Source organism: Giraffa tippelskirchi, chromosome 5 (genome assembly GCF_054371585.1).
Source record: "Giraffa tippelskirchi isolate mGirTip1 chromosome 5, T2T-mGirTip1v1.2.pri, whole genome shotgun sequence".
In the NCBI taxonomy this organism is placed as follows: domain Eukaryota; kingdom Metazoa; phylum Chordata; class Mammalia; order Artiodactyla; family Giraffidae; genus Giraffa; species Giraffa tippelskirchi.
In genome coordinates, this window is record NC_137279.1 from 25,840,149 (window position 1) to 25,861,079 (window position 20,931).

General features: G+C 44.5%; 1 protein-coding gene across 1 annotated transcript in view; it reads left to right on the plus strand.

Moving 5' to 3' along the window:
• Positions 1-990: 990 nt before the first annotated feature.
• KAZN (kazrin, periplakin interacting protein) overlaps positions 991-20,931 on the plus strand; it is a 1,354,882-nt gene continuing 1,334,941 nt past the window's right edge. Inside the window, exon 1 of the mRNA XM_081492179.1 lies at positions 991-1,552. The gene's annotated coding sequence lies outside the window, so the exon portion shown is untranslated. The remainder of the gene's footprint in view (positions 1,553-20,931) is intronic.

Sequence of the window (20,931 nt, forward strand, 5' to 3'; positions counted from 1 at the left end):
GGCCCAACATTCACTATTTCTCACTCTCCCCTCCACTGCTCCTCCCACCACCCTTCCCCAAGACACCTGCAGGTGGAAACCCGGCTATGGAGGGTGGTCCCACCCAACCCCCACAACACAGCAATCAGCTGTGGAACTTTGCTCCACCCCAGACATGTGGTCAGAGGAAGTGAGGGTTTAGAAGCACAGGCTCAGAGGTGCCCAGGCTGGGTTAAATCTCAGCTCTACTCCTTACTGGCCATGTGGCCTTGGGTTAGTCATTGACTTCAGTTTTGTCCCTTGTTTGCTGTATGAGGGACTGACCACTGTACCCACCTTCCTGCGTTCTAATGGGTATAAATCAGTTACTGCTGTGTCTCTTTAAGGTCAGTTAATGTACTCACCTCCAGGATCACCTGGCTGATAAACAAGTCTCGGCCTCCACCCCCACATCCCCTGAATCAGAATACCCAGATGGGTCTGGGCCTCCTGCACTGGCAGCAAGTTCTGCGTGTCCCACCAAGTTTAATGCCACAGAGGTCAAGGCCTAGGGTCATAGCAGGGACTGAAAATAAGCATTCAGCCTCAGCCAGACAAGGGACCCAGGGGCGCCACTGGGGCCTCAAATTCGCATCAACCAGCGTCAATCTCTGATGATTTCCTGGAGCATCAGGCTGTACCTGACGCTGCTGGGAGAAGGAAGACCTGCTCCAGAAGTGGATTCCTTCTAGGAGCTTTACAGATCGTGTTGGAACTGGCCGTCCACCTGTGTCCGGTGAGAAACAACAGCAGAGCGTTGCTGGGGACAGAATCAGGAAACAGGGAATCGCGCGGCCGCCTTTGGCCACCTCACGAGGGATGAGAACTGTCTGGAATTCCCAGGATGGGTTAGACCCAGACGCCCCGGGATGGTGGTGGAGACTCTAGCGAGAGCTGGAGTCACCACTCCTGGAAGCGGGTCCGCCCAGGTCTGCGCGTCGGCGAGGTGGGAGGCGGCGAGGGGGACCCAGAGTGCCCCTGAGACTGCGATGCTGACAGCCGCCAGCAGAGGGGGCCCTCCTCGCGCCGCGGTTCAGGGCCCGGGGAACCAGGTGCTTCCAGTTACCGCTGATTAAGGTCAAAGGAGCCGCGACGCCACAGAGCTGCTTGGCTGAGGGGCTCAAGGAAAGTTCCTAAGCTCCCCGCTCCGAAGACAGAGGTTTGGCACCCCTACCTCGGTATGAGGCGACGGCAGAGAAGCAGTGGTCTGGGGAGACGCCCGGCTCCCCCTGACCTGCTGGGCCCTGGGAGCGGAAGTCCACGAAGCCAGGGTTCTAGAAATTTCAGAATGCCTCAGCAGCCTTGCCTCCCCGCGGTTGGGCTGATAACGCTGACCCCCAGATGCTGGAGACGGTGCCCCAGAAGGCGCCCTGGCCCCGGCGTGCCCCGATTTACGCCCCCACTCGTGAGGATGGGGCAGGACGCGCCCAGCCATGTGGGAAACGGACCCTGCAACCTGTTGTCAAAGAATGGAGTGGGAATAAGTTTGTCTCTTACCTTCCTGGTCTGCCCTCCTACTCCAGTGGCTGGTCAGGTAAGGAGCAGGTTTGATGTGGGGTGAGGCAGGGGGTCATTCCCGGTCATGTGCTCCCTGGTTATGGACTTCCATGCAGGGTCTTGGGGAGGGGCGCTGGTGGGCTCTGAGAGCACAAATCTTAGATTTTACATCCTAAACGCCTTACCTGACTCCTCCTAGCCCTGTTCTGGCAGCCTGTGATACTGTGTATGTTCTCTGGGCTGTGCTTACCACTCTGGATTCCATCATGTCCCTCTAAAAACCCCCCAAGGATTTTTGAGCACCCAGAATAAAACCCAACTCCTTTCTAGTTCAGAAACCCCTCTGGCCCCAGCCTGCCCCTGCACAAGGTTCTCCCTTTCCCTGCTGTCTCTTCCAGCCATGGCAGTTGTCAGTTTGCTCCTGGACTCTATAAGCTCTCCTCTGCCACAGGACCTTTGCACATACAAATCTTTCTGCCAGCATTGATTTTCCCTCCAGTAGCCATATGGCTCTCAGCCTAAATGTTGTCCCTGCAGCTTCCTTCCCTTAATACTCAGTCATTTGGTCTTTTTTCACTGCCTGAGATGCTCTAGTTTCTCAGCTTCTCTAGAGTGTCAGCACCATGGGAGCAGTGGTACCTTACCTGTCTATCTCCTTGTTGACTATGATGTCCAGACACCCAGTAAGCCCCTAGAGTTCACTGGGGATCCATTGAGAGGTATTTCTGGGGTAAAGTGTCCTTAGAGGAGCCCTTGATGAGCTGGGAATAGAAACCAGGTGTGTGAAAAGGCTGGTTTGCAGCCTCTAAGGTGGGTGGAACATTCTGCCTGATTCTATACTATGGCCTACTTCTGTGGGCAGAGGGGAAAATGAGGGGATTTTTCTTTTAAATATCATTGCTTCAGAGGTAGAGTTGCCAGATAAGATCCAGCCTGTCCAGTTATGTTTGAATTTCAGATAACAAGGAGTGACTTTTTAAAGTGTAACTACCCAAATATTGCAGGAGGCCTACTTCTATGAAAAATTTTTTTGTTGTTGATCTGAAATGAAAATGTAGAACTGAGTGTTCTCTGTTCTTATTTGCTAAACCGGGCAAGCCTGTTCATTGGGCCGAGGCCCTCTGTGATGCCCTTGCCTTCTGAGTCATCTGGCCAGGGGTTCCAGCTGGTCACCATGCACTTGTCAGCCAGCCCTGGCCCTCAGCCCAGCCACCGGGGCAGGGGCTTCCCCCCCCCCCCACCCCGCTCTTAATTACAGCTTGAGCCTTGGATGTGAAGGTCACTAAATGTCAAGTGGGGCCCTGAGGACTCTAAAGAGCGTTTAAGTGGCTCTTGACGCCTGCCTACATCTTAGGGTTGTGGCTCTGACCTTTGCTTTATGTGTAAGTATTTATTTTTTTTAAACCACCTCGCCTTCTGATAGGAAATATTCCTTGACAGAGGGGCAAGGGAGTGGAGCAGGTTGGGCTTCGGCTGGAAGCATGTTACCAAACGCCATCATTCTTGGGCAGGGAAGGGCTTCTGCAGCTGTAGGCCCCCTGCCCCTCCCCAGGCAAAGCTGAGTGAGTCCGTCCACGCCAGCTGTTGTGTGGTTCATGTCTGCTCCGTCTCACTTAAGGGCTGTTGTTAGGTGCCCCTGGCAGGGTTAAGGTGCAGAGAGATAGAAGGTAGGGGTGTGGAGCTCACAGATGCTCACACGGCAGCCCAGGAAAGGGCAGCCTGTACTGTGGGCCCTCCGTCCCTCTGGGACTTCTTAGGCCTGGGGTGTGCCCAGCTCCTAGTGAATGCTTAACCTGTGTGTGCTACCTTACACCGAGGCACAGTGTCAATGCTTGTGTGATTCCTTAAACACAGAATTTGCAATTTTATTTTTATTTATTTTTTTGGCCACGTCATGCAGCATACAGAATCTTAGTTCCCCAGCCAGAGATCAAATCCTGCTCCCTGCAATAGAAGCACAGTCTTAGCCATTGGACTGCCAGCGAAGTCCTAAATTTTTAATTAAAAAAAAAATTTATTTATTTTTATTTTTGGCTGTGCTGGGCCTTTGTTGCTGCAAGGACTTTTTTACTCTAGTTTCAGCTGGTAGGGGCTACTCTCTAGTTGTGGTGCACAGTCTTCTTATTGTGGTGGCTTCTCTTGTTGTGGAACATGGGCTCTGGGACGTGTAGGTTTCCGTAGTGGTGGCTACCAGGCTCTAGAACACAGGCTCAATAATTGTGGTGCATGGGCTTAGCTGCTCCATGGCATGTGGGATCTTCCCAGATTAGGGATTGAACCCGTGTTTCCTGCATTGGCAGGTGGGCTCTTTACCACTGAGCCAACCAGACATTTTTTATTTCTTAACTAGAAATTATACTAGTAACTTGAGAAAAACTAGAGAAAATTCCAAGAAATCCTATCACTGATGGGCTCTTGAGTACCTAATCCTTCAAATTTTTATGTAAACATATTAGCTAACCAGCTGTGCCAACAACCAGCTGTGTGACCTTGATAAGTTATTGAACCTCTCTGTGCCTATTTCCTCTGTGTACAGTAGAAATGACTGTAGTCCACAGAAGAGAGCTGAGTGTAGAGTAGGTGTGGGCCTCAGGGTGTACACAGAACATTGATCTGAAGCTTTGCTGTATTAATCTCTCCAAGCCCTCCCCAAGGGCACATGGCTTGTTCCTTGCCAAGTTCACTGTTGGTAACCCATGTCTAAGTCCTGAAGTCCAGACAACTTTTACCTGTGCACGTTCCCACTATGGGCACGTCAGTCGGGGTTATTTATGTCATGGTAACAAATAAACTCTTGGGTTTCTTTGGTGGCTCAGATGGTGAAGAATCTGCCTGCAAAGCAGGAGACGTGTGTTTGATCCCTGGGTTGGGAAGAACCCCTGGAGGAGGGGATGGCAACTCACTCCAGTATTCTTGCCTGGAGAATCCCCGTGGTCAGGCTACAGTCCATGGGGTCACAAAGAGTGGGACATGACTGAGCAACTAAGCACAACAAACAAACCCTTAGTGGCTTTTGCTTGCTGTGTCCTGTTGCTTAGTCCTGTCTGACTCTTTGTGACCCTATGGACTATAGCCCACCAGGTTTCTCAGTCCATGGGATTTTCCTGGCAAAAATACTGTAGTGGATTGCCATTTCCTACTCCAAGGAGTCTTCTGATCCAGGGATCAAACACACATCTCTTGCGTCTCCTGCATAGGCAGGCAAATTCTTTACCACTGAGTCACTTGGGAAGCCACTCGTGGCTGATGATGAGTGCTTATTATTTGTTTCCATTGCCTGTCGATAGCAGATTGGCTAGGCCACTTCTCTCACATTTGCTAACTTCTGGATCAGCAATCAGACAGAGAAGCTGTTATCTTTTATTTTTTAAATTTACTGTAAAACAACACAGATACAAAAAAAAAAAAAATCACCCAGAACAATGGTGAATAATATAAATTCCCCCCTAACTACCATCCAGGACAGGAATGTAACTTTGCCAGTCACCCAGTCCCAATCCCAGCTGCCCTCTTTCCCTCTAAAAGTAATCATTGTCTTGGCTTTCATATTGATGACCTCCTTGTATTTGTTGTTGTTAAGTTTTTTTCGCCATGCCTTGCGGCTTGTGAGATCTTAGTTACCTGACCAGTGATCGAACTGGGGCCCCTTGGCTCCCTGCATTGGAAACACAAAATCTTAGCCATTGAACCACCAAGGAAGTCCCATGGGGTTCATTTTAAGTTGAACTTTGAGATTGTTGAGTCATGTGTAGTTGTAGGAAAATAATACAAAGACTCCAAGTCTCCTTTGCCCAGTTTCCCTCAGTGGTAATGATGGTATAATATTTATGTTACTGAGTCCACGCTTGCTCTGCTCACTGCATGAAAGGCCAATAAATCAGAGATGAGATGTTGAGGCAAGAAATACAACTTTATTCAGAAAAGCAGCAGACTGAGAAGGTAGTGGACTAATGGTCTCAAAAAACCATCTTATCAGGGTCAGGATGCCAAGGTCTTTTATAGAACAGAGATTGTGGGAGGTGAGGAAATAAAGTAAAAAGGCCATTAACCTTGCAAATATCTCCTAGAATGGCAAACCTCGGGGAGGGGATGTGTTAATTTCTTCCTTCTTGTAGCCATCCACAAGTGAACAGGGTCCTGAACAAAGGCACTTTGGTTTAATATTCAGGCAGTGGGGCAGCAGTCCTTGAGGCAGACCATTGTGTACAAACAGTATCCTTTTAGTGAACAAAAGCCCTTAGAAGCAAAGTTAAAGACACAGATCTAACATGGAGTCAGAGTTGGCCCTTCCCTGCAACAATTACACAGCCCAGAGAATGACCCTGTTTTCCATCTCTGTCATTTCGAGAATGTTCTATAAATGGGGTCATTTATATACCCATTTATATACAGTATATACCCGCTGAGGATCAGCTTTTTTCACCCAGCTTAATTCTCTGGAGATTCATCCAGGTTGTTGGGTGAATCAATAGTTTGCTCCTTCTTACTGCTGAATAGGGTTTCATGGTATGGATAGATCACTGTAGAACCATGCACACATAGAAATACATCTGAGTTATGCCCAGTTTTGGACTATGATGAATAATGCTCATAGAAACTCTTGTGTACAGGTATTTATGTGAATGTGATTTTCATTTCTTTGGGATAAATTCTTGGGAGTGCAACTGTTGAATTCCTGGCCTATTTTTGTTTTTAAGAAGTTGCCATACTGTCTTCCAAAGTGGCTGGACTATTCTATGTTTCCCAGTGTAGGAGTGATTCACTTTCTCTGCATCTTTGAATGGTATTTGGTGTTGTCACTATTTCTGCCATGGTGGTTTTGATTTGCATTTCCCTGATGGCTATTGATGCAAATCTTTTCATGTGTTTATTTGCTATCTGTATATCCTCTTTAAAATGTCTGCTCATGTCTTTGCCCAGGTTCTAATTGGATTGTTTGGTTTTTGCTATTGAGTTTTGAGAGTTATTTGTAAACTCGAGATTGTAGTCCTTTGTTGAATTTGTATTTGCAAGTATTTCCTTCTAGTCTGGAGCTTGTCTTTTTGTCCCTTTAACAGAGATTTTCACAAAATGAAAGTTTCTAACCTTGATGAAGTTCAGTTTACCAGTTTATCCTTTTTATGGATCATGAATTTTATGTCAAATCTCTTTGCCCTAGATCCCAAAGAATTTCTCCTGTTTTCTTAATTTTTACTTTCCCCCCCAATTTTATTGAGATAAATTGAAATACAGCACTATAGAAATTTAAGGTGTACAGCATAGTGATTTGACTTACACACATCATGAAATGATGACCACAATAAGTTTAGTGAACATTTGTTATCTCATATAGATATAAAATTAAAATTTTTTTTTTGTGATGAGAACTCTTAGGATTTACCCTCTTAACTTTCTTATATAATATGCAATGTGCATGCGTGCAAAGTCACTTCAGTCACGTCCAACTCTTTGTGATCCTCTGGACTGAAGCTGGCCAGGCTCCTCTGTCCATAGGATTTTCTAGGCAAGAAATACTGGAGTGGGTTGCCATTTCCTCCTCCAGGGGATCTTCTCAACCGAGGGATCGAACCCGAGTCTCATGTCTCCTTTATGGCAGGTGGGTTCTTTACCACTAGCACCACCTGGGAAGCCAATAATATACAACAATGTTTATTATATTAGTCATGTTGTACATCACATCCCTACTATTTATAGTCTTATAGTCTGTACCTTTTGACCACCTTTACCCAATGCCTCCTCTCCTCACCCCTGCCTCTGGTAACCACAAATCTGACCTCTTTTTCTATGATTTTGTTTGATTTTGAAGCATAGTTTGACCTACAACTGTGTGTTAGTTTCTGGTACACAGCATAATAATTCAATATTTCTGAACAGTACAAAATGGTAACCACAATAAGTCTAGTTACCATCTGTCATCATACACAGATATTATATTATTATTGGCTATGTTAAAACACTATTCTATTTTCTTTATTAAAAGTTTCATAGTTTCATATTTTACATTTAAGATGGTGATCCATTTTGAATTAATTTTTTTTTTTTTTGGTCGCACCATGTAGCATGTGAAACTTTCCCAAACAGGAGGATCAAACCCGTGCCTCCTGCATTGGAAGCATGGAGTCTTAACCACTGGACCACCAGGGTAGTCCTTGAATTAATTTTTATATAATACGTGAGAGTTAGGCCAAGGGTGTTCACCCCCTCCTTTGAACATCCACTTCCTTTAGCATCTTTGTTAAAAACGCTGTGATTTCCTCCATTGAATGGCTTTCGCATCTTATCAAAAATCAATTGGGCATATTTGTGAGAGTAGGCCTATTTCTGGATTCTCTGTTTCATCAATCTATGTGTTATCTTTTTCTTGCCTTCATATGGGCAATTGACTGTGTGCCAATATCCAATTTTGATTAATTGCAGCTAATTACAATTAGTTTTGAAATCAGGTTGAGACTAATTCCTCTAGTTTTATGCATCCCCCCTCAAATTGTTTATCTATTATAGTTCCTTTGCCTTTCCATATAATTTTAGAATTTGAGAATAAGCTTGTCTAGACCTACAAAAAAACTTTGCTGGAACTTTAATACAAATTATTTTAAACCTGTATATCCATCTGGAGAAACTTGACATTTTTACTGTGCTGAATCTTCCAATTATGAACATATGTCTCTCTATTTATTTAGATATCCTTTGACTGCTTTTATCTGTATTGTGTAGTTTTCAGCATGAAAGCTCTGAACGTGTTAGATTTTTTTCTACTATTTTGTTCTGAATGATTGTAAAATAGTATTGTATATTTTAACTTTGTTCACATGTTCCTTACAAGTATAAGAAATATAATTGACTTGTGTGTGTAGATCTTGTATTTTGTGATTGATAAACTCACTAGTCTAAGAGTTTTGGGCAGATTCCTTGGAATTTTCTAAATAGACACTCTTCCATCTGCAGATAGAGACCATTTTATTTCCTCTTATCTGTATGCTTTTTATTCTTTGTATAACATTGAAATTCATTCTTCTCTAAATATTTGGTGTAATTCTCAAGCAAAACCATCTGGACCTGGGAATTTCTTTCTTCATGAGTTTTTGCATTATGAATTCAATTTCCTTAATAGTTACAGAATTATTCAAATTACCTATTTCATGTTGAGTGAGTTGTTGTTATAGTTTGTGTTTTTAAATTAAGTGAATCTGTTTCTTGAAGTTGTCGAATTTATGTGTATACTGCTGCTGCTGCTGCTAAGTCGCTTCAGTCGTGTCCGACTCTGTGCGACCCCATAGACGGCAGCCCACCAAGCTTCCCCGTCCCTGGGATTCTCCAGGCAAGAACACTGGAGTGGGTTGCCGTTTCCTTCTGCAATGCATAAAAGTGAAAAGTGAAAGAAGTCCCTCAGTCGTGTCCGAGTCTTAGCGACCCCATGGACTGCAGCCCATCAGGCTCCTCCGTCCATGGGATTTTCCAGGCAAGAATACTGGAGTGGGCTGCCATTGCCTTCTCCGTATGTGTATACAGTTGTCCCTTATTAACCTTTTGATCCTCATCTCATTCCTGATACTGTTTTTATTTTCTTCTTTGTCTGTCTTGCTGGAAGTTGATCAATTTTATCCATCTTTTCTAAGAACAGCCTGTTGGTTGCATCAGTTTTCCATACTATTTTTCTCTTCAGTTTCATTGATTTCTGCTCCTTGGTGTCTCCTTCCCTCTGCTTTTGTTCTTGGCTTAGTTTGGTCTTCTTTTTGTAGGTTCTTGAGCTGGGAACTTAGATCACTGATTAGAAACTTTACCTCTTTTCTAATGTATGCATTTAGTGCTATAAATTCCTCTCCCAGTGATAGCTGTGTCCCAGAAACTTTGATAGGTCATGTTTTCATTTTCATTCAATTCAATGTGTTTTTGATTTCTCTTGAGACTTACTCCTTGACCCGTGAGTTATTTAGAAATGTGTTGCATAATTTCCAAGTCCTTGGAATTCTGTTATCTCCTGTCACTGATTTCTGGTTTGAATCCATTTGGTCAGAGAATACACAACATACGATTTCAGTTCTCTTACATATGTTGAGGTTTATTTTTTCCAGTTTTATTGACATGTAATTAGTGTACAACATGATTATATCTGTATGATATTTATTTATTTATATATGGCTGCACTATGTGCCTTGTGGGATCCTAATTCCTTGTCTAGGGATTGAACCCTGGCTGTAACAGTGCACCAGGGAATTCCTTATGTATATTTATATGGGGCTTCCCTGGTGGCTCAGAGGGTAAAGAATCTGTCTGCAATGCAAGAGACCTGGGTTCAATCCCTGGGTCAGGAAGATCCCCTGGAGAAGGAAATGGCAACCCATGCCAGTATTTTAGCCTGGAGAATCCCATGGACAGAGGAACCCGGCAGGCTACAATTCACGGGGTCACAAAGAGTCAGACACCACTGAGCAACTAACACTTTCACTTTCACGTACATATATATATATATACACACACATACTTACACACACACATATTTGGGCTTCCCAAGTGGCACTAGTGGTAAAGAACTTGCCTGCTAGTGCAGGAGACATAGTAGATGGGGGTTCGATCCCTGGGTCAGGAAGATCCCCTGCAGGAGGGCATGGCAACCCACTCCAGTATTCTTGCCTGGAGAATCCCATGGATAGCAGAGGCTGGTGGGCTACATTCCATAGGGTTGCACATAGTCAGACATGACTGAAGCAACTTAGCATGCACCATATATATTTGGAAAATATATGTATTGAAAAGTGGTTACCACAATCAATTTAGTTAATGTTATCACCTCACATAATGATAAAAAAATTTTTCTTGTGATGAGAACTTTGATTTACTTTCTCAGCAGCTTTCAATATGGTACAGTATTATCAACAGTATTTTCAACTGTAGTCACCATGGTATACATTATATTCTGCAAACTTATATATCTTATAACCAGAAGTTTTTAACTTTTTATCCGTCTTCACCCATTTTGCTCACCCCTCGCCTCTGGCACCATCAGACTGTTCTCTGTCTGTAATATCAGCTTTTCAGATTCTACATGTAAGTGTGATCATATAGTTGGCTTAAAACTCAACATTCAGAAAACTAAGATCGTGGTCACTGGTCCTATCACTTCATGGCAAATAGATGGGAAACAATGGAAACAGTGAGAGATTTTATTTTCTGGGCTCCAAAATCACTGCAGATGGTGGCTGCAGCCATGAAATTAAAAGATGCTTGCTCCTTAGAAGAAAAGTTATGACCAACCTAGACAGCATATTAAAAAGCAAAGACATTACTTTGCCAACAAAGGTCCATCTAGTCAAAGCTATGGTTTTTCCAGTAGTCATGTATGGATGTGAGAGTTGGACTATAAAGAAAGCTGAGCGCCAAAGAATTGATACCTTTGAACTGTGATGTTGGAGAAGACTTTTGAGAGTCCCTTGGGCTGCAAGGAGGTCCAACCAGGCCATCCTAAAGGAGATCAGTCCTGAATATTTATTGGGAGGACTGATGCTGAAGCTGAAACTCCAATACTTCAGTCACCTGATGCGAAGAACTGACTCGGAAAAAACCCTGAAGCTGGGAAAGATTGAAGGCAGGAGGAGAAGGGGATGACAGAGGATGAGATGGTTGGATGGCATCACCCACTCGATGGACATGGGTTTGAGCAAGCTCCAGGAGTTGGTGATGGACAGGGGAGCCTGGTGTGCTGCAGTTCATGGGGTCGCAAAGAGTTGGACACAACTGAGTGACTGAACTGATTCTAACAGGCATGAAGTAATATCTCCTCGTGGTTTTGATTTACATTTTCCTGATGAGTAGTGGTTTGAGTACCTCTTCATGTACCTGATGCTTGATCCTGTATCAAATTACTTGATGCTATTCTGATTTTAAATACCTGTTTTTGTTTTCAGAATTTTATCTGTTCTTTATCCCTAATATTCAGAAACTTCACAGTGCTTCTAGGCCTGGTTCCCCTTTTCCTTTGTTTTACCTGTGGGTACTCTGTTGGGAGCTTGAAACTTTCCTATTTTTTTTTAAGATTTTTTTTGATATGGACTCCTTTTATTAAAATCTTCATTGAACTTCTTACAATATCGCTTCTGTTGTTAATGTTCTGATTTTCTGGCCTTGAGGCCTGTGAGATCTTAGCTCCCTGACCAGGGATCGAACCCACACCGCCTGCATTGGAAGGCAAAATCTTAACCAGTGGACCACCAGGGAAGCCCTGAAACTTTCCTATTAAAAAATTATAAACACATTTTTTTCCTCTTTGGAGAACTTCTGTTGTTTTAATGTTTAGCTCCTGGATTAAACTTCTAGTTTTCTTTTTATGAAAAATTTTGATCTTGATTCTTCTATATTTTCCGATACTTGATTAGTACTGCTGCTCATCTATTTGTTTTCAACTTCAGTCACTTCAAATTCTTAAGAGCTATATACTTTTTCTGTTCCTCTGGATAAGTACCCCATAATTTCATGGGTACAAAATCATCTCTATTTAACATTTTTTTGCAACCATACATAACACACTGAGTTTCTACAGAACTGCTGTCTCGAGTTTATTTAGACATTTAGGTAGTTCTTTCATATTCTGGGCACTGTTCCAAATAGTTGTACAAGTGTTCTCTTCCTGAATCCTCCACCTGGGAGGTAGGTATTGTGAAGTGACCTAAAAGGCATTTGTTCTAAGTCTCACAGCTGACAAGGGGCTGGGCTGGGATTGGAACTCAGGCCTTTGGCTCCAGAGCCCACTGTGGTTGGGGCCTAGAGGCCTGCCTCAAGGATCAGCAGGTTCTGAGCAGTCTTGTCATAATCAGGTGATGCTCTCCAGCTGGCTGGAAGCTCTACGTGCTTGGGGGGGGCATTGTCTACTTGTTGGCCTTTCACAGCTTTTGGAAGGGGTTCTGCAGGAACTCTTGTGTGCTTCTGTCTATAGGTTTTTCCTTTGTGATGACTAGTTTCCTAAGGAGAATCTCAGGAAGAGGATGTGTCAGGGTGATCAAATTGCCAGCATTGAGAGCTGAGTGGAGAGATACCACGTGCAGATTTATTTATTTAAATGTTTATTTATTTGTATTTATCTATTTGGCTGCAGCGGGTCTTAGCTGTGGCCTGTGGGATGTTTTAGTTGTGGCATGTCTGTCTAGTCAAAGCTATGGTTTTTCCAGTAGGCATGTATGGATGTGAGAGCTGGACCATAAAGAAAGCTGAGCGCTGAAGAATTGATGCTTTTGAACTGTGGTGTTGGAGAAAACTCTTTGAGAGTCCCTTGGACTGTAAGGAGATCAAACCAGTCAATCCTAAAGGAAATCAGTCCTGAATGTTTATTGAAAGAACTGATGCTGAAGCTGAAACTCCAATATTTTGGCCACGTAATGCGAAGAACTGACTCATTGGAGAAGACCCTGATGCTGGGAAAGATTGAAGGTGGGAGGAGAAGGGGATGACAGAGGATGAGATGGTTGGATGGCATCACCGACTCAATGGACATGTGTTTGAGCAAGCTTTGGGAGTTGGCGACAGGGAGGCCTGGCATGCTGCAGCCCATGGGATCGCAGAGTCAGACACCACTGAATGACTGAACTAAACTGTAGGATCATTAGTTTCAGCATGTGGGATCTAGTTCCCTAATCAGGGATGGAACCCAGGCCCCATGCATTGGGAACATGGAGTCTGAGCCACTGGACCACCACAAAGTCCCCTTGTACAGATTTTCTCTTAATCTCCCTATTTTCATTACAGCCTTTGTTCTCACCCTTAGCTGTGACTGACATTCATGAGTCCAGGGACTTTGTGGTTCAACTGCTCCCTGAATTGTACTTGACATTTTCTGCTGCATAACAGAAAGGAATGGGGGCAATCAAAGTGTTTCTTACAGACTTCCAGCCCAGCTTCCTGTTTCCCAGCCCTCCTTTCAGAGAAGCCTTGTACTTCCAGTACCTGAGGCTTTCTGGATTTCCACGGCCTGGACTGTAACCTACACTGCAGGCTACACTCCTGCCCACTGCCTACACTGCAGGCACCCCATTTTCAGCTTTCCCTGCCTTAAGACAGATAATTATCCTTGTACATCATTCTTCCTGCTTCTGTAAGCGTGTTGAGATTTTTTGTCTTCTATCATATCCCTCCTCTGCCCCTGTGGGTTTCTACATTAAAAATAAATTACTTTATAATTCTATTGGCGTTTTGGGAAGGAACCGACATAAATGCATGCTTAACCTCTCATGTTTAAATTACTACTTTAACTAGAAGGAAACACTTCATCCTTACAATTCCAAGCTAAGCAAATAAGTGAAGATGTCGTGAAAAAGAAGAAATGACTGGCATTTAGAAAACAGCTTTGCACAATGTCTGGTAGCAAGTCATGTGTCATCTCTATGGAGAAGGCACCATTCTATGTTAGAGGAAGAATGAAAAATTCTGATCTGGGAGAAATAAAAGATGAGGCAGGGATGGATTAGGGAATTCTACCTCTTCTAGGTTTTGTGTTTTCCAACCAGGTCCCTGGGAACTTGTTTCTAGCAAAGGATGCGATGGATGTCTGGAGTCCTTTTCACATGTGAGATCAGTTTTTACACCCTGTAGTTATATAAACATACGTTCAATCCAGAGACACCTGGAGGAAATAGCACCTCTTGGTTCTTGGAGCCTATGTTGTTGTTCAGTCGCTAAATCATGTCTGACTCTTTTCAGCCCCATAGACTGTATCACATTGGACTCCTCTGTCCTCCACTATCTTCTGGAGTTTGCTCTGATTCATGTCTATTGAGTCGGTGATGCTGTCAAACCGTCTCATCCTCTGTCATTCCCTTCTCCTTTGACCTTCTTCCTTTTCCTAGGATCAGGGTCTTTTCCAGTGAGTCTGTTCTTCACATCGGGTGGCCAAAGTATTGGAGCTTCAGCAGCAGCCCTTCCAATAAATATTCAGGGTTGATTTCCTTTAAGATTGATCTCCTTAAAGTCCAAGGGACTCTCGAGAGTCTTCTCCAGCACCACAATTCAAAAGCATCAGTTCTTTGGTGCTCAGCCTTCTTTATGGTCCAATTCTCACATCTGTACATGACTACTGGAAAAACCATAGCTTTGAATAGATGGATCTTTGTCAGCAAAGTGACGTCTCTGCCTTTTATTACTCTGTCTAGGTTTGTCATAGCTTTCCTTCCAAGGAACAAGCATCTTTGATTTTCATGGCTGCAGTTACCATCCACAGTGATTTGAAAATGATGGCTTCATAGTCTTTCAGACAGTGAATCTTCATGGTGTGGAGTAGAACCCAGCATTTTTTTCCAGCTCAGCATCCATTTCCCCTCTGATGATGTCTTGATGCTCTGAGGGCACATCTTCCCCACCTGAGTGGCTTAGTTAGGACAGGTTGATTCAGTTCTCTGCATAATGTTTAGTCACTGATGGGGACCCAAGCTTTGCCCATCAGATGCCCTTGTCTGAGACTTTGAACTCAGAGAGTGAAAAAAACACCAGGAAAAAAAAATGGTTGGCAGTCATGCATCTCAGCTTCTGTTCCTTGAGCAGACACTTGGGCCTTGAGAAGGCTCTCCCAGGTCTTGCTTCCAGGTCCCTGCAGGTGTCTTATATGTTCTTGTACCAATTAGAATTTTGGTTGCAAGATAGCTCTTGGAAGGATAAAGCACCTTGACATTGGTGGGAGGCTGGAGAACCAGACTTGGAACGTGGGCATGGACCAAGGCTGTTTTGGAGGGTTAAGGAAGAAGAAGCATGAAAATAATGTTTCAGTAGAAACAGTCCACCAGAGCATATTGGCAGCTACTGAGAAAGATACGCTGCTGTGTCATCAGGTTACCCATCCCTCTTCCCCACTCAGCTCCTAGTTCTTGTTTAATTGCTACATTGTGTCCAACTCTGCGACCCCATGAACTGTAGCCGGCCAGGTTCCTCTGTCCATGGGATTCTCCAGGCAAGAATACTGGAGTGGGTTGCCATTCCCTTCTCCAGGGGATCTTCCAGACCCAGGGATGGAGTCTGCATCTCTTGCATTGACAGGCAGATTCTTTACCATTGAGCCTCCTGGGAAGCCCTGTAAGAAAAAATAGAATGCTAAAAAAATGCTCACAAAAATTTTCAAAAGCTATATTTGAAGCAGTAAGCAAAACATTTAAGAAACATTAAAAAAAAATTTTTTTTTAAAAACCTAACAACTTCTAGAAAGTTCCGGGTATGGAGACGCCTGGAATTCAGTTTCACTGAGGCTTCTGCGACTTCTTTCACAGTTAAGACCTCTTCCTTGTTTCATGTGTAAGTGTCTCCCAGAAGATCTTGTGGTCAATTTGTCTTTGATCTGTGGAACCAGCAGGAATAAACTGTGCATTCCTAGGAACCTTTGAAAAAGGCAGCTGAGGTCCAGGCCACAGACAAGAGTCCCCAGGACCATCAGTACATAGACATGCACCCAGCTGGATTCTGGTTCTTCAGAGCCGAACTCAGTGGGCTGGCTCCAGGCACCCCAGTGGGCTTTCTGGGCATCTGCCATCATTATCTTCACAGTAAGTTTCGCTTTGAACCCTGGTTTCAGGAAATTGTATCTATTTCCTGAGTCACCAAACACCACAATCAGTTGATTTCTACTGCTGCTGGTATCACGCTGTCTCTGATGTCCAGCTGGTGCCAGAATCCCCTATTAGACTGTGTCTGTTGGGTCCTGGGCTTTTCCCACTGGCTGAGGCAGTGTGATTCATTGCAGTGGACAGTGATATTGTTAGGTGGGTTGTACTGCTCTATTTCCTGTAACAGCAAAACTGAATCAGAGAATTGGATTCCTGTTTCTTGGCTGGTACCATTAACCAGGAAGTAACTGTACAAAGTTAATCCCGAGAGGTCTCAGAGGTGATGTCCCACATGGGTCCCCAAGTCTTTCAGGTAATGAAAATCTCTTTCAATTTTTTTTTCTTTGTGTCTAGTGTATACAAGAAATATTGGACATCATCAGGGGCTGCTTGGCCTTTGACCCAGGTGCGTTTCATGAAATCCACATTGTAGATAAGACAGGAGAAGTTTTGGGCAGCTGTGCCTCTCCAACTGCGTTAGTGTAGACCAGCATTTCTGAAAGCTGTCTTTGGTTGATATTTACTTCAACAGGGAGCATGACTCACCTGTGGAGAGAACAGTCTGGAAAGGTGCACTGATATTCCTTGTCTTTGAGTGTTTTCTTAATTTGCCCCTTCACACAGGTAGCATTTTTCTTGTAGTTCCAAATTAGCTTTGTTGTCTTTGGACCAAGCTTCACATTTAGACTGCAGTTCATTTCCAGGGTTGGAAGATTCTGGTGCTCCTGGGTCAGTAGGAGTGCAGGGTCCAGCAGCATGGACCCAGGGGACCCGCGGGCTGCCCGGAAGTCATGAAAGTGCTTCAGATCCTGACGCGTGCCTGGGAGACGGAGAGGCAAGACTTAGTCTGGTGCTGGACGGTCACTCTATGGACCCTCATCGGAAAGGCTGTGCTACCTTTGAGCTGCCCCCCAGGAGACATTCCTGGCTCCAGTCTTCCCTCCACAGTCTGGGTCTCCCGGGTGTTAGACTGCGCCCTCCCCTAGGCTCACAGCTCTGCATCCTCTCTCCCCCCACCCACACTGCCCATTTCAGCTTTCAGTTTCCCTCCCCCTATAGCTTCTCTGGAGTTATTCTTAATTGTCTCTTCGTCTCTACTACTCTCTCCAGATTCAGTCTCTGTTGGGAGGGTGGGGTTTGCCAACCTTGGATCACTTGCCTGCCTTCTGATTGCCAGGAGCTGAGGGAGAAAAAGAAAGAGCCTCCTTTGGGCTTCTGTAGTTCAAGACTGAGACAATAATACTACAGATGATGGCAATTTCCCCAGAATAAGAAAGGAAGTTGGAGTCTATAGACAGCCAACATGGGGCAAGCCCACCATGCTGCTGATTTCCATTCCAGGTCTCCCCACCTTTGCATGAGTTCTGCAAATTCCCAGGTTCTTTCCAATAAATTCTCTTTGTTTACCAGCCAGAATGCGTGGCAGGCTCTGTGTCTGGTACTTAAAGATCCATAGATGAAATGTGTCTCATGGCTCCCAAGTGAATTCTGTTTACTGCATCCTAAAAGTTTGAGAGTCTTGGAGTCTAGACTCGCAACTTGCTCCTGTACCATTGGCTCAACTATAATGTCAGGGGAATAAATAACCTGCATGTCTTTGGCTGATAGCAGTTTAGTGAGGATGGCCATGGAGAATATTTTTTATGTTCTTGACCCAAGAGCAATCTGTTGACATTGAAGCCAAAGCACCAGGGCTTAAACGTGGGGTTGGGGAGGGAGTCCTTGGGGCCAGTTCATTCTAAGGTGGCCCATTCAAGTCTGAGTACTCTTCTTCAAGGAGTTCATTATTGTGGGAGTGGAGAGGCAATGTCACGTGAAAATGAACATGACACCACTTTGCCCATTATAGGAACACCTTTCTTTATTGAGCTTCACTTTATTGTGCTTTGAAGATTTTTTTTTTTTTTTTAACAAAGTGAAGGTTTGTGGCAACCCTGCATTGAACAAGTTTGTGGGCATCATTTTTCCAACACTACCTGCTCACTTTGTGTCTCTATGTCACATTTTAGTGGTTTTCATAGTTTTTCAAGCCTTCCACTAGCAAAAAAGAGTACAACTCACTGAAGGATCAGATGATGGTACTTGCTGAAGGATTGGATGATGGTTAGCATTTTTTTAAGCAATATTATTTTTAATTAAGGTATATCCATTGTGTTTTTTAGAGATCATGCTATTGAATACTTAATTGACTACGGTATAGCATAAACATGTCTTTTATATACACTAGGAAACCAGAAAATTCATGTGACTCAATTTATTGTGATATTTACTCTATGGCAATGATCAGGAAACAAACCTGCAGAATCTCAGAGATATGGCTGTGCTCTGATTTGGTTAAGGATTTAGCCAGCTCTCGGTGGTGCGGATGGAGCAGAATCTGCTGAAACTGTGTGTAAAATACTCCTGTGCACATACGCTTACTTTTTAGAGGAAGGGTCTGTGTTTTTCAGGAGCTCACAGTGGTCCAAAATACCCCCAAAGATTTCCTTGTTTTCTGAATTCTGAGATTCTTAAAAATGACCTTTTAGATAGTGGTGATGGTCACATAACTCTAAATTTATGAAAAGCTGTTGGGTTCTACACTGTAAATGGGTGAATTTGGCAGTTGAATGATATCTCCAAAAAAGCTATTAAAAGTAGATCTTTTAGTACATATCCTTTTTTTTTTTTTAAAGCTAAGCAGCAGGCTCATCTTGGGTTTTCAGAGAATCTGGGTGTTGTTGAGCTTGTTTGTATGTAATTGCTTGCTTTTATGAAATGCTTTGATTCTAGATACACACAGCCACAGTACATTAATGGTGTTTCTAAGTGAGTTGTTTGGCCCCTAATCCTGGACTGAGGACCATGTCTAATTCCATGGTGGGTAAAAGCTGATGCCTTTTTATTTATCACCCTATAAATTGCGGTGGTTAAAGTCATGGGAGAAGCCACCAGTGCAGTGAAGATTCAGCCAATTCCTACACTTAACATGACCCCCAGGAACTGGTATTTTATGCTCTGTTAAGTGATTAAGTGTTAGGTGACTGATAAGGGTTATTTGGGGGCAAATGCTAAGTAGTAATGTTGGGACTGTTGTGCTAAAATTAAAGCCACAGTAGAAAAAAAAGGAATCTGGGGCCCACCTGTGGTCCCACATAGTACATCAGAAAAGGTCAACGGAGAAGGCATTAAATGAAAAGAACTCAAATGTACTTTGCATGTAGCCATCCAAATGCAAGTTTGACCGTGTCACATTCATTTCTGGTTTGTTCTCAGATGGCTACCCGCCCCAGCTGCCGAGAGTCCATGCCCATCACCACGGCATGGATGGCCCTCAGGCCCTGCTCTTGGGTTAGTGTCAGTTTGCAATGTAGATGTGGCCCACCCTAATCTAGTATGACCTCATCTTAACTTTAGTACATCTGCAAAGATCCTATTCCCAAATAAGGTCACATTCATGGATCCTGGTGGACATGGATTGAGGGGGGATACGGTTCAACCTGGGCTTCCCTGGTGGCCCAGGCGGTAAAGAAACCGCCTGCTATGTGGGAGACCCGGGTTCAATCCCTGGGTCAGGAAGATCCCCTGGAGAAGGGAATGGCAACCCACTCCAGTATTCTTGCCTGGGAAATACCGTGGACAGAGGAGCCTGGTGGTCTATAGTTTGTGGCGTAGCAAAGAGTCGGACACGACTGAGCACACGTGGTTCAACCCACTGTACGAGCTCCTCCTCCAACTGTTCCCACCTCACTAAATAGCTCATACATCCTCTCACTTGCCTGCTGGGTAAGCCTGGAAGCTGTCCTAATACTCTTTCTTCACCCACTTTCCGGAGAAGGAAATGGCAACCCACTCCAGTGTTCTTGCCTGGAGAATCCCAGGGACGGGGGAGCCTGCTGGGCTGCTGTCTATGGGGTCGCACAGAGTCGGACACGACTGAAGCGACTTAGCAGCAGCAGCAGCAGCAGCACCCCCTTTCATTCTGCTTCTGAAACTTATCTTCCCCATATCTGCCTTTGTCTCTCTTTGCAAATCACCATGGTCCCAGCTACCATCCCCTGACTGACTAAAAGCCAAAAGACCTTCCCTGCTCCCCCCTCTGCCCTGCTGTGGCCCACCCTCTCTTCTGCAGACAGAATGTCTTTCTGAAACTTAAACCAGGACATTCCCTGTCCTGTACCCTTCCTATGCCTGTCCACTGGGTACAAGAGGAAACTCCAAAGCTTGTGGACCATGAGCATCTATGTGGTCTGGCCTCTGTCTCTGTGCCAGCATCGTCTTGTGCCCCAGCCCCAGAGATGGCCTTTCAGCGCCTGGGACACACTTGCTGTGCTCTTTCCTTAGCACGTGCCCTGCCATTCTTCCCCTTCACTGCCCCCTGCCCCCATCCCCACACTGTTACTGGTTAATTTACCAATCAGTTACATGTTTGCTTATATGTTGTGCTCTTGTAAGTGAAAGTGAAAGTTGCTCCACCCTGTCTGACTCTTTGCAACCCCATGAACCATATAGTCCATGGAATTCTCCAGGCCAGAATACTGGAGTGGGTAGCTTTTCCTTTCTTCAGAGGATCTTAACCCAGGGATCGAACCCAGGTCTCTCGCATTGCAGGTGGATTATTTACCAGCTGAGCCACAAGGGAAGCCCTAAACATTTAAGAAATGACTTAAGAGGCTCGAGAAAAGACTCTGATAGGGCCATAACTCCTGCGGCCGAGGCAGTCCGTGTCCCTGTACACTTGGTACCATCAGGGTCCCCGCAAGCCAAGCAGCTGTACCACCTTCATGCTCAACTCTCACCGGGGCAGGGCTGCCACAGGCAAAAGGAAAAAAAAGTTTGGCATTAATGTGCACAGGGTCGCTTCGGT